This window comes from Pseudorca crassidens, chromosome 14 (assembly GCF_039906515.1).
Source record: "Pseudorca crassidens isolate mPseCra1 chromosome 14, mPseCra1.hap1, whole genome shotgun sequence".
NCBI lineage: Eukaryota > Metazoa > Chordata > Mammalia > Artiodactyla > Delphinidae > Pseudorca > Pseudorca crassidens.
In genome coordinates, this window is record NC_090309.1 from 44,302,191 (window position 1) to 44,315,330 (window position 13,140).

Here is a 13,140-nt window from a genome sequence, read left to right on the forward strand (position 1 = left end):
TTTTTTTTTGCGGTACGCGGGCCTCTCACAGTTGTGGCCTCTCCCATTGCGGAGCACAGGCTCTGGACGCGCAGGCTCAGCGGCCATGGCTCACGGGCCCAGCCGCTCCGCGGCATGTGGGATCTTCCCGGACTGGGGCACGAACCTGCGTCCCCTGCATCGGCAGGCGGACTTTTAACCACTGCGCCACCAAGGAAGCCTGTTCTTTATCTTTTTGATAATAGCCATCCTAACAGGAGTATATCTCACAGTGGTTCTGATTTTCATTTCCCTGATGATTAGTGATGTTGAGCGTCTTTTCATGCACCTATTGTCCTTTTGTATGTCTTATTCAGAGAGATGTCTATTCAGTTCCTTTGTCCATTTTTAAAATCAAGGTTTTTTTTGCTATTGAGTTATAGAAATTCCTTATATAGTTTGGGTATATTGTCAGATATATTGTCTACAATTATCTTCTCCCACTCTGTAGGTTGACTTCTCATTTTATTTTATTTATTTATTTTTTGCTGTGCAGAAGCTTTTTAGTTTGATTCAGTCTCACTGGTCTATTTCTGCTTTTGTTGCCTGTGCTTTTGGTGTCATAGTCAAGCAATCATTGCCCAGTCCAATGTCTAGAAGATTTTCCCCTATCTTTTCTTCTAAGAGTTTTATTGTTTCAGGTCTATGTTTAAGTCTTTAATCTATTTTGAGTTGGGTTTTGTATGTGGTGTGAGATAAGGGTCCAATTTCATACTTTTGCATGTGAATATCCAATTTCCTCAACACCATTTATTAAAGAGACAATCTCCTCCCAATTGTGTATTCTTGGCACACTTGTCAAAGATCAGTTGACCATATATGCCTGGGTTTATTTCTAGATTCTCTATTCTGTTCCATAGGTATATATGTCTGCTTTTATGCCAGTACTATACTGTTTTGATTACTGTAGCTTTGTAATATGTTTTGAAATCTAAGTGTATGATACCTCCAGCTTTGTTCTTCTTGCTCAGAATTGCTTTGGATGTTCAGGGTCTTTTGTGGTTTCAAATAAATTTGAGGATTGTTTTTTCTATTGATGTAAAACAAATGCCATTACAATTTTTATAGAAATTGCATTGAATCTATAGATTGCTTTAGGAAATAAGGACATTTTAACAGTTAATACTTCCAATCCACGAGCACAAGCTATGCTGCCATTTATTTGTGTCTTTTAAAATTTTCTTTTGTCAATGTTTCATAATCTTTGGTGTACAAGCCTTTCACCTCTTTGATTAAGTTTATTCCTAAGTATTTTATTCTTTTTAATGCTATTGTAAATTGAACCATTTTCTTAATTTCCTTTTCAGATAGACCATTATTATAGAAATGCAACTGATTTTGTATGCTGATTTTGTATCCTGTGACTTTACTGAACTCACTTATTAGTTCTAACATTTTTTTGTGTGTGTAGTCTTTAGGGTTTTCTATATATAAGATCATGTCATTTACAAACAGAGACAGTTTTACTTCTTCCTTTGCAATTTGGATGCCTTTGATTTTGCCTGATTGCTCTAGGTAGGACTGCTAGTACTATGTTGACTAGGAGAGGTGAGAGTGGGCATTCCTGCTTTATTCTGGATCTTAGAGGGAAAGCTTTCAGCTTTTTACCATTTAGTATGATGTTAGCCATTTATAAATAACCTTTATTGTGTTGAGGTAAATTCCTTCCATAATTCCTAATTTGTTGAAAGTTTTTACCATGAAAGGGTATAGAATTCCGTCAAATACTTTTTCTGCATCTGTTGAGATATCATGTAGTTTTTATCCTTCATCTGTTCATGTGGTGTATCACACTAATTAATTTGCATATGTTGAACCATACCCATATCCCAGGGATAACCCTACTTGGTTATGCTGTATGAATCCTTAATGTGCTGTTGTTTCAGTTTGCCAACATTTTCTTGAGGATTTTTGCATCTATATTCAACAGGGATATGGTATTTTTGATGGTGTCTTTGTCTGGCTTTGGTATCAGGGTGATGTCAACCTGATAGAATGAGTTCGGAAGTGTTCCCTCTCCTTCCATTTTGTTTTGGGGGTGGTGGTGATAATTTAAGAAAGATTGATATTGATTCTACTTTAATTTTAAATGTTTGGTAGAATTCACCCATGAAATCATTTAGTCCCGGGCTTTTCTCTGTTGTGAGGTTTGTTTTTATAACCCTTTTAAGCTCCTTATTTATTTTTTATTTGTTCAGGCTTTCTATTTCTTCTTGATTCTGTCTTGATAGGTTGTATGTTTCTAGAAATTTCTCCACTTCTTCTAGGTTGTCTAATTTTTGGCACATAATTGTTCATATTAGTTCCTAAAGCTCTGTGGGATTGTAATGTCTTCTCTTTCACTCCTGATTTTATTTGAGTCTTCTTTTTTCCTAGTTAGCCTAGCTAAACGTTTTTCAATTTTATTTCTTCAAGAAAACCAACTCTGTTTCCTCATTTTAAAATTCTTTTTCTATTCTCTATATCATTTATTTCTGCTCTGATCTTTATTATTTCTTTAGATAATTTGGGGTTTAGTTTGTTCTTCTTTTCCTTCAGGTATAAAGTTAGATTGTTTATTTGAGATGTATCTTCTTTTTAAACGTAGGAATTCATTGTTATAATCCTCCTTCTTAGCACTGTTTTTCTTGCATCCCATAGGTTGTTTGCCTTTTCTTTTCTTATTGAAGTATAGTTGATTTAAAATATTTTACTAGTTTCAGGTGTAGAGCATAGTGATTCCATATTTTTAGTTTATACTCCATTAAAAGTTATTATAAGATAATGACTATAATTCCCAGTTTTATACAGTATATCTTTGTCACTTATTTATTTTATACATAGTAGTTTGTATCTCTTAATCCTTTACTCCTATTTTGCCCCTTCCCCCCTTTCCTCTCCCCACTGGTAACCACTAGTTTGTGTTCTATATCTGTGACTCTGTTTCAGTTTTGCTATACACGGTCATTTCAAAATGTTTTTAAAAAAATTTTATTTAGTTATCTATCTGTATTCTCTTGTAGTTCACTGAATCTCTTTAAGGTGATTATTCTTTAATTCTTTGCCAAGCATTACATGAATCTCCATTTCTTTGGAGTCCATTACTTTAGCTTTACTAATTTCCTTTTACAGTGTCATGTTTGCCTGATTCTTTGTGATCCTTGTAGTTCTGGCTTGGTGTCTGTACATTTGAAGGTGCAGTCACCTCTTCCAGTCTTCACAGGCTGGTTTCAGCAGATAAAGACTTTCACTAGTCAGCCTAGTCAGAGATTCCAGGCTGATCAGCTGGTGGTGTCTACAGGCAAGCTTACTGCTGGGATTCACAGGTGGGGCCATCAAGTCCCTGGACAGGCGGGACTAAAGCCAGGTCATGGTGCTGCCTCCATATCTGCAGTCAGGTTCACAGTTTGTGGGCCTGCTACCGGGGCCATTGGCCCCCCTTCTCCAGTCAGCTTTCCTTAGTTTTGGACTCCACCTGGGTGTCACAACCTCCTACCTGGATCCTGAAGCTTCCAACAGAGGCACTGTTGTCCATGGATCGTTGCTAAATTGGTGATTCTATGGGGGACAAGGTCTGGGGTCCTTCTATTCTGCCACCTTGTTGACATCCATGTTGTCTTTTGTTTTCCACTTTTATTGAGATATATTTGACATACAGCACTGTATAAGTGTAAGGTATACAACATGATTTGAATGACATACAACATGAAATGATTATCACGATAAGTTTAGTGAACATCCATCATCTCATATAGTTATAAAATTAAAGAAATAGGAAAAAAATCTTTGTGATAAGAACTCAGGATTTACTCTCTTAACTTTCATATATAACATAGAGCAGTGTTAATTATATTTATTATGTTGAACTTGATAAATCCTTAGTACTTATTTATCTTATAACTGGAAGTTTGAACCTTGTGACACCTTCGTCCAATCTCCCCTCCCCCCACTCTCTGCCTCTGGTAGCCACAAATCTGATCTCTTTTTCTGACGAGTTTTTTGTATGTTTGGGGTTTTTTTGAAGTATAATTGACATACAACACTATGTTAGTTCCTGTTACACAACATAATGATTTTTTTCTATACATTTCAAAATGATCATCACAATAAGTCTAGTTACGATGTCACCATACAAAAATATTACTTAGTTATTGACCATATTCCCCACACTGTACATTTCATACCCATAACTTATTTATTTTGCAACTGGAATTTTATACCTCTTAAGCTCCCTCACCTATTTCTTTCCTCCTCCACACTTCCCTCTTGTCCTCTGACAACCACCTCTTTGTTCTCTGGATGTATAACTGTTTCTCTTTTGTTATGTAAGCTCATTTCTTTTGATTTTTAGATTCCACGTCTAAGGGAAGTCATACAGCATTTGTCTTTCTCTGTCTGACTTGTTTCACTTAGCATAATACCCTCTAGGTCCATTCATGTTGTCTTTTTAAAGTCCATTTTGTAGGGCTGCTTTTATATTACAAATACTTTCTTTTCCCCCCATAGTGGTTTATTTGACTCAAGCCTTTAAACATCAAAAAAGATGGTTGAGAACAGACACAGTATAAAATGAACTATGTGAATTATATATTGCCTTTTAAATAATTAAAAGCTCAAACATAAATACATGATTAGTAAATTAAAGATGATATTTAGATGTCAGTGTAGCATGGTTCAGGAAGTGACTATCAACTCTTCATGGGAAAGGTGCTGATCGATTCTTAAGCACTGCTGGGTGGTAGGTAGATCATTGTCCCAGCACCAATTTCTGGAGACCTGTGTTCACACCATGTCTCTGCCTCAGGCACTTTCATCTTTCTCTCAGGAATCAGAGGAAACATGTGAGGAAAAGCTCAGAGAAATTTTGCGACCCAAGGTGCAGTGTCAGTTAACTTATTCAGAGGCAATTTGGCTGAGGGCTGGGGCACAGCAAAAGAGAACACTGAACAAATATGTTGATCATACAGAAAATGAACGTGCAAACATGTCATCAATCTTTCCACGGACATTTTAAAAGACTCTCCAGTAAGTGGAGACATGCAGTTGAAACATTCCCTGGAAGCTCAGAAAAATTACTGTACTTTTTGTCCCCATAACAAGGGAACCAACCATTGTTGAATGCTTACTATGTGCCAGGCCTCAACCTCGGCCTTTAATCTTTTATCTTATTAATTCTCCTAACAGCCTTGTAAGGTAACAATTATCATACTGACTCAGCTGAGAAACTTCCCAAAGTCACACAGTTGGGTATGTAAGTGGTAGAGCTAAATTCTAACCCAGGTCTGCTTATTCCTAAGCCAGTCCTCTTACCTCTATCTCATTATAAATGCAGCACCTGGGATAGACTATTAATTGAAAAAAGCTGGCACAAAATTGTATGTTTCTAATATGAGCCTACCTATTTAAAAACATAAAGAGATGATTAAAAGATTGAAAGGGAATATACTAAAGCATTAATAGACCACCCATCTGGGTTGATGAGATTATAATAATTATACTAATAATAGCTCAAATCCAAGCTTTTACTACATGCCAGGCACTTTGCTAAGAATCATTGTCTCATTAAATCCTCATAACAACCACTTGGGGCAGGTGTGATTATTTTTCTCATTTTACAGAAGAGGAAATGGTAAGTGACTTGCCCAAAGTCACACAGCTTGTGAGTTCTGGACCCAAACTCAATCTCCAAAGACTTTGCTCAAACAATATACCTGTGCCTTTCACTAATAATAGACATATACTTAGTTTTTACTTGGGAAAAAAACTAACGATTAAAATGAAATCAGATTTTTTAAAAAATCCACATTTTTTTCAGTGCATGGTTACTTAGCAGGACATGGGAGCTTCCTGGGCTTGGCCCATTGTTCACCATAAAGGTTAATCTGGGCTGCAGGGCCTTTCAGCCTTACCCTGGCCAAGTGCCTACAGGACATGCAACCCTACAGTCACTTTCTCCAGCCAGCAGATGCCCTCCTTCATGGTGGCTCAGCTCATGCCCTCTCTGGGAACACTTGCTGGCTGATCTGCTTCAGAACCAGGGTTCTAACCCAGGGATCTAATGACTGTTGGTTTGACCTGTGCTTTCTGTTTTTCCAGACTCTGATGCCTACCTCAACTCCATCCCCCTTTTGCTTCCAAGTCTCTGGTTCACCTGCAGGCAGAACCTATGTTGCTCGCTTGTAGGTAGCCTTAGAAGAAGGGATTACAAAGTCCACAAATCACAGGCACAGCTTCAAAAATGGTCAGGGGCTTCCCTGGTGGAGCAGCGGTTGAGAGTCCGCCTGCCGATGCAGGGGACACGGGTTCGTGCCTCGGTCCGGGAAGATCCCACCTGCCGCGGAGCGGCTGGGCCCATGAGCCATGGCCGCTGAGCCTGCGCGTCCGGAGCCTGTGCTCCGCAATGGGAGAGAGCACAACAGTGAGAGGCCCACGTACCGCAAAAAAAAAAAAAAAAAAAAAAAGGTCAGAAAAGAAGACAAAGCTGCCAGCATAATTTCCCCTTGACCGGCCATCTCCTGAAGTGGGGGCCACACCATGACTGATGGCCCAGCACTTCTTGGCTCTGTCGACTTTCCTGTTAATAGGTCTTCTCCAGGGGCAGGCAGCAGGGGATTTCTCCCATCCTGCCCGCCCCTGGCTTGAGCCTTGACCATAGCAGCCCTTCCTCATGTCTTCAGCTGAACACTGAGCTGGCATTGCCTCCCTGACACACTCAGCGCAGTCGTCCTTCTAGCTGAGCAATTCTGAGCGCTGAACTTCTGCATCCAAAGTGGGGTAGGGCGGACACCCATTCTGCAGCCACTGCGTCAGCCAGCTTACAGCTTTTCCTGACCTTCTGTGGCCTCCCTCTCATAGGAACAGGTCACACAGATCCACCTGGAGCTCACGTATGGCAGTTCACAGGTGGCTAGTCCAGAGCAAGTCTGTGTGAATTCGTAACCTCCTAAGACTCTGATCTTTAGTGACTATGGACTCTCTCCAGCTTTTCTCAGGGCAGCACCGAGTATTACAACTATCACCAAACAGTTTTATTTACAACAATAGTGTCCTTTGAGAGGCTTGATAATATATTACAAGGGGTGAGGGGAGTGTCTGTTATTAAATGAGTTTGGAAAACTCTGCCTCCATAACCTTTATTGGAGATTCACAATTCGCATCAGAATATACAAGCGTCTGTGAAATCCTCCCATAAGGAAACCTGCTTAGATGGGCTGCATCCAGTGTTTTGCACTTATTTATAAGGCCCCAGCTCACCCCATGTTCTCCAGAACACCTATGGACCTCATATTGGACACTGATGTTCTAATGAACATAGCTTGGAAATCTCAGTGGCCTGAGAATGAGTAGATGAGGGTAATCATCTAGTGATGCCTCCAGCCAGCCTTACACAAGTCTCTTCACCTCTCTAGGCCTCAGTTTCTTCATCAGTAAAATGGGGGTTAGATTAAGGCTATTTTCAAACTAATCCTGAGGGAAGTTTAAAGTGTCTATGGCCCCACCTCACGAGCTTCCTCAAGGGGTGAAGTGGAGGAGAGGTCAGCTTGGAGCCCTCCAGATCCCCTCCTCACAACTGGCTGAGCTTTGCTGAAAGCTGTTTTATGTATAATAAATTGTCCTTCTCAGAGAACCTTCAGAAACACCTTTTGGAAGAGAAGGCAGTGGGAAAGGGATAGAGGAGGGGAGGAACAGTGTGAGGATATAGATTGCTATCTTGTTGCCCTGGCTCCTGTACTACTGTCTCACTCTCCTAGTCTGGACATTGGTTCACTACTCCCACCCCAACTCCTCTGTCATCCAAAGGCTGGATATGACATGGTCTGACACCCCTGTTACCACCAGCAAACTTCTATTTCTCAAGGTGAGGCATATGGACTAGATGCTTATTAAAATGCAGATTCCTGGGCTCTACCTCAGACCTACTGAATCAGAATAGGGGAGAGCAGGACCTGAGAATCTTCATTTTAACAAAGGCTCCAGCTGATTCGCAGGGACTCTGAAGTTTCAGATCCACTGCCCAGACCTTGGGAGCTGGTAAGTTTCCACCATGCTAGGCATTTGATCCCCTCCCTCCACTGATGAGGGTTACTTCTCTGGCAGGTGCTAGACAGACAAGGGGTTTCTTATTTGTTCTAGTGGAACTTGTAACACAAAGTAAAAAAAAAAAAACAATAGAACAAATAAACCAATTTTCCTCATAAACAGGAAAAAACACACAGAATTCCCAGATGAATACTGGAAGGTACAGCTAGGAATCAAAGTTCTGAAAAGACACTCACCCTTCCTTAATGGGGACATGCTTCTTCATCAGCTCACCTCACTCCTGATGGACTTCTTGTCCTGCCAATGCTCCTTTGCCTTCTGGATTGTGGTTCTGAAAGCTTGATGTGCCTCAGAATCGCCTGGAGGGCTTGTTCAAACAAAGATTTCTGGGCCCACCCACAGAGTTCTGATGCAGGGAGTCAGGGGCAGGGCCTGAGAATCTGCCTTTTCACAAGTTCCAAGTGCGGCTGCTGGCCGGAGTCCCCATTTCAAACGGCACGTCCCTTATGAGCTACTTAACCTCTTTATGCCTCAGGTGCTGCCTCTATAAACTGGGGATAAGAACATCTACTTCACTGGGTTCTTGTGAGGATTAAATTAGTTACTCCTCAAAAAGTACTTAGAACAGTTTCTGTAATTGTTAAGCCCTCAGTAAATGTGGGCCATAATCCCAGAGAGAGGGTTGCAGTAAGGAAGCACTCTGCTAATAAAATCTTCCACACCTGCTTTATAGAACTCAAGCAGTCCCGCAAAATGAGTCCCTTTCTCCTTGCGCCCATCACATCATTTCAAGCTGGATTAAAAATAACAACACCTAAAATTTATTGAGTACTCACTATGTGCTAGGAATACTAGGCAATTTACATGTATTCTTTCTGTCACCTTCACAATAACCCTGTGAAATGGGGCTGTAATCTCACTTGTGCAAATAAGGAGAATGAGGCTGCAAGAGTACCTAAATTTTGTAAGTATCTTGCTCTGTCTCACAACCTGTAAGTGGCAAAACTGGGATTCGAACCCCCTAAACCCACGACTGCAAAGCCCATGCCCTTCACCATCCCAGACGTAGCAAATAGGTTTCATCCTCCATCATCCCATCTGCTAACAGCTGCCTGGAGAAAAGGATTCTGAGGCATAAATATCCTGACTTAAGGGGAAGGATTGCTAGAATTGATTAGAAACGTCTAGCTGCCATGCAAACTGGTGGGGGTGGGGAGGATGTCAAAACGTAGACCAGATATTTGCTGCCCCTGCACTTTGCTATGACAACACAGATGGTGGTAAATGTTTCCTAATTGTATTGAAGATTATATTTAAATACACACAGCTCAGGTGGATGCTCTCAGGAGCTGCTAATGATTTCAGATCTGTAGTCCAGCTCCCCTGCCCACTGTAATTTAATTCACATTGTATTTCACTGCACACGGATGAAGGCAAATAGTTGTGTGACTAAGCCTCATCTGTAGATGATCCAAAACCATCTGTCTTCGGTTTTAGAGTTCCAGCAGGGATACGGTGCTTTAAAATTGTCATTAGACTCTCTGACATGATTGATAGATATTCTAGCCAGTTTTTGGATAGTATGCAAGGATTTAAACGGGAAAGAAATAATACTCCATCTTCAGGTAAAACTTGAAGAAACAAAGCTTTAACCTCCTGAACCTGATTCCTGATTCTGTCAACGTATTTTCTGACTATCTCAAGCCCGGTGTTCTCAATGCATGGGAAAATTGACATCAGGACATTTGTTAGAAAGCAGATTTCCAGTTCCTAGCCTGGGAGATTCTAATCCAGACTGTGAGGGGTGGAGCTGGGCAACTGCACTTTAAACAGGTACGACAGGTCTTAGGACTACACCTGGGAAGCCTTACCTTAAGCAATGCTATAGAACGGCAGTTCCCACTGTTTTTCAACAGGAGGAAAAAACCTTTTCTATTCAAAACATTTCTTAGACATCACTTGATAGCAGCTGAGAAAACAAAGGATGGCAAAAAACTACAATTCATTTTGTAGTGATTATAGATAAACATGTATATGTTTACCACAATAGTGTGCGAATAGATATTTGAGAGTGAGAAGGAACTATGTGCAAGAGATTGTGTTTAATTCATCTATATGCAATGTTTGATGCACATATAAAATTTAAATCTTTTGCAGATAACTCTGCAAACCTTTCCTCCACCCCTCTCCTAACCCTGCCTGCCTACAGAGGACCACCGGCCAAGATGAGAAACCACTGACTCCAGTTTTAATTCCTACCCATTCTAGCACAGTTGTCCCTTGGCAGGTAGATGGGCCACCACTCAGCTGAGGAGAGAAGAAAAGCCACATTCATGGAGCACTTACGTGACAAGTGTAGATCCATATTAGCTGCTATACATACAATTCCTTCTTCCATCATCTGCATCAACACAGTCAAAACCCAAGTTTGATTAATAAATTCTCATTTTACTGTAAAATCAGATGTCTGCATCTCTTAAATCTCAATTCCAGTTTCTATGGTTTTTATGTCTAAAACTCACATTTGTAAATAATATTGAATCAGAAAAAGGTGTTGGGTAACTACTGTGAGAAAAGCGCTATACTGAGGACCATAAAGACTTCATTAAAAATCAGCTTGGGTTGAATACTGGGGATTCTCATCATTAAAGAAATGTTCGTTTGGATATTTTTGGATGGTTCCTATTCTGTTTGTCAAATTCAAAACTCTTCTCAACTTTAGAAATGGAGAACTAGGAAGACAGGATTGTCTTTCCTTAATAAAGAGTTCCTGGGTTCTAACACATGTGGCTTAAATAAGATTATGATCCCAATTGCCTTTTGCTTAAACTCACATTCAAATTAGCTGGGGATCCCTGAGAAATCCCGGCATAGACGGTGGAAGGTGCTGGGCTAGAATTCAAAATTCACAGAGAAAATCTATGAAGCACATGTGGACAATAAGAAACGATGAATATATGTAAAGACAAAGACACCATAATTATCAGTAACCAGAAAGTTTTTGCCCAGTGTCTGTCGTGGCTGGCACTGAAGGACTGGCTGGACATTACAGGTTTGTTTGATATTGTCGTAAATGGTAACAATGAGGAATCGGACTGTGGTAAAAACCCAAACTTAGTAACACAAGGACAAAAGCACTCAGAAAGTTGTCTTAATCGATTCAGTTCTGATCGTTTCTGGCTAGGCTATGCTCAGATTTAAAACCATCATGCTCATAGATGATTGAGCTGTAGTTCATTAAGAAATGCTTGAAGGGCGATGAGAAAGGAGAAAATGAGAACTGCTTCATTGGGAGAATTTTTTTTAATGCTATTTGTCTTCATGACGCCAAGGAGAAGCACAAGGAGATTCAGCAGCCACATTTAGTTTGTGATGACCTTTCACCTCTGTTGATCTCTGACCCAGCTGTTTCAATCACACAGACGTGGCAGCTCAACAAGGAGATGTTTAAGGAGACAGTTTTCCTTTGTAGTGCAGTGGGAGGGAAAGAGGTTGAGGAGAAAATCTCTCCAGCAAAACAAATTGCCTCTGTGCTTTAGCTGACAAAGGGTTAACAGACCATCAGGTCCAGTTTCTGCTCAGCAGTTTAATTGCTGCAGGCCAGGGAAGCATTGGAGGGAGAGAGGGCCATTACTGGGGACCTCATTTTTCAAACACCTGTCAGAAAGCTAGGCCACGGCATGGATTTGATACAGAAACCAGGAATTGGGTCTCTTTCCCAAATTCAAATGACTTGGGTCCTATTGACTTGTTCCTCAGCAGGAATTCTCTAGCTGTTAGCTACCAGGGTCCTTTTATCTGTGAATAGATTGTTTCCCCAAAGAGGCACACCATAGAGAGGGAGAGGGAGAGAGAGAGAGGAAGAGAGAGAGAGAGAGACAGACAGAGAGAGAGAGAGGAAGAGAGGGAGAGGGAGAGAGAGAGAGAGAGGAAGAGAGAGAGAGAGAGAGAAAAGAGAGAGAGGAAGAGGAAGAGGAAGAGAGAGGGAGAGAGAGGGAGAGAGAGGGAGAGAGAGAGAGGAAGAGAGAGAGAGACAGAGAGAGAGAGAGGGAGAGGGAGAGGGAGCGAGAGAGAGAGGAAGAGAGAGAGCAAGAGAGAGAGAGACAGAGACAGAGAGGAAGAGAGAGGGAGAGAGGGGGGGAGAGGGGGAGGGGAGGGGGAGGGAGAGGGAGAGAGTGATTTTTAAAGCAGGGTTCCCAAAGCTTAGGATGCATCAGAACCACCTGGAGAACTTTTTAAAACAGGCAGTAGTCAGCCCACACTGTTAGATTTGTGTCAGTAGATCTGGGTGGGACCCAGAAATTTGCACCTCTAGTAATCCCAACGTGATGCTGCTGCTGTTGGTCTTAGGACCACTTTGTGAGAACCGGTGTTCTAAAATACACTTTCCACTGTCTTCTGTGGGCCTTAATAATTACACTTACATACACACACACACCCCAGGATAATAAAATGTTACATATTTTAAGTTATAAAAATGCCAAATATTATCATTATTAATAATAGCTACTTTGAGTACCCACTGTGCGCCAGTGCTATTAATTCTCCAAGGCAGGTATTACTGCCCATTTTACCAACTAAGGCCTGACCCAGCCCAAATCCAACTCCTAAGCCTATGCACTTAACTTCTTTAATACTTTCTTAACAAGTAATAAAATGAGTCAAAATTAACCAACGTGCAAGTATTTTTAATCAACGTATTTTCTACATTTTAATAGCATACATACCTGTATTAACTCTAAGTGGAAGAGTATACTTTTCTATATATCACTTAAAGCTAAAAAAAGGAATATCCAAGGACTATTGCAAAAATCAACCAGCTAACAAAGGTGTACTGAGTTCTTCCTGATACTTGACGACCACAGGACAAGCCAGCTTCCTGACCTAATGCACCTGAAACAATCAGGAAATAGTCTAAGATTAGCGTAAATGTCGAACATGAGTGCCGCCAGATTTTTTTTTCTGCCTTGACAGATAGTAGTAAGTGCAAAAGATAACGTGGCACCCAAACAATGTCTTAGAGCAGCGGTTCTCAAGCTTTCCCCAGTGTCAGAGTCACCTGGAGAGCTTGTCGAAACTCACACAGCTGCCTCCCAGTTACGG

The 13,140-nt window shown here is 40.9% G+C and overlaps 1 protein-coding gene across 2 annotated transcripts in view; it reads right to left on the bottom strand.

The window, feature by feature from the left end:
- The window catches only part of CCDC85A (coiled-coil domain containing 85A), a 685,546-nt gene that overhangs the window by 248,170 nt on the left and 424,236 nt on the right, over positions 1–13,140 (bottom strand). For both annotated transcript variants that reach the window (XR_010934545.1, XR_010934546.1), the window contains exons 7-9: positions 12,765–12,930; positions 10,872–10,929; positions 7,497–10,438 (exon numbers count right to left, since the gene is read on the bottom strand). The gene's annotated coding sequence lies outside the window, so the exon portion shown is untranslated. The remainder of the gene's footprint in view (positions 1–7,496; positions 10,439–10,871; positions 10,930–12,764; positions 12,931–13,140) is intronic.